Source organism: Chaetodon auriga, chromosome 21 (assembly GCF_051107435.1).
Source record: "Chaetodon auriga isolate fChaAug3 chromosome 21, fChaAug3.hap1, whole genome shotgun sequence".
NCBI lineage: Eukaryota > Metazoa > Chordata > Actinopteri > Chaetodontiformes > Chaetodontidae > Chaetodon > Chaetodon auriga.
This window is the reverse complement of record NC_135094.1, coordinates 19,361,225-19,362,444: the sequence shown is the minus strand read 5'-3', so window position 1 is coordinate 19,362,444 and position 1,220 is coordinate 19,361,225.

The following is a 1,220-nucleotide window of genomic DNA, read 5'->3' as shown; positions in this document are numbered from 1 at the left end:
TACTCGGTCTTATCATTTAGATTTTCTTTGAATGCTATGACTGAAAAACATTTCTCTTAAAAAGTCATGATTGGTGACCACTGCAGAAACATCAGCCTCAACTCTGCTTTGAGCTAATTAGTAAGTGTTAGCATGCTAATACGCTAAGCTAACGCGGTGACTGTGTGAAACATTCTAACTGTTAAACACCAGCATGTTAGCTTCTAGAGTACTGTTGTGCCAACCTACAGCCAGCATGACTGTAGAATCTTAGACCATAGTCCATTGTCTGCCTCTGACACAGTCCACTGCTTTCACCTTCCTGAAGGCAGAGAAACAACGAGGTTGGAAATGTGATTATTTTAAAATACAGTATCACTGTGAACAAACCACTTCCAGTAAATCCATTGGTGCGTATCAGATTTTATCAGAAGTGAAGTTTATTTACATATTTTACAATGTGTATGGTATTTGCTGTTAAAAGCCTCAGAGCAGAAGAAAAGGAGAAGAAGTTAACAGGGAGAGGATGAAAACAGCAGAGAGACAGAACACAGGATTAAGATGCTTTCACAATTCCAGTATCTGTTGCATAGTTTGACATGATTAAACAGAATACCTTCTTTTATAGTGTGCTGTGTGTGCCCAATATCCAACAGCCGGAGACCTAAAGAGACTTTGCTGCTGCATGGGGCCCTGCTCTCATTCTAAAGCTGATGGGGAATGTCACATGTGGCCTGCAGGATCGTTTGATCGAAAAATACAAAATAAGCAACTCAAAAATATTTTCAAAATTCTTCTGACAGTAGTAGAACGCATCACGCACACAGCGTTTATGTTAGTAATGACATCAATGCATCATGCGACTGTCAAGAACAGTAGATGCAGATTGTTGTGCTATCCAAGAGAAATGGATGAAAGATCTTATTTTTTTTTAAGTAAAAGGCAAGCCAGTGTGCTTAGTCTGTGGTGATGCACTCGCAGTGGTCAGTCTTGAGCATCATTACAGCTTGAAACATGCTAAACTGGATGAGCTGCAAGGATAAAAGTGCTTGGATAAAGTTAACACTCTTCAGTGGAGTCTGGATGCCTAAAAAGCAGCTTTCATAGACCGCATTCTGACAGAGACAGTGTTCTGCAGACAAGCGAGCTAATAGCTAAGAAGCTGAAACCTCATTTAGAAAGAGAACTTGTGACACAGTGCCATGTTGCTGCTGTGGAGCTGCTAGCACCAGACAAAGTTA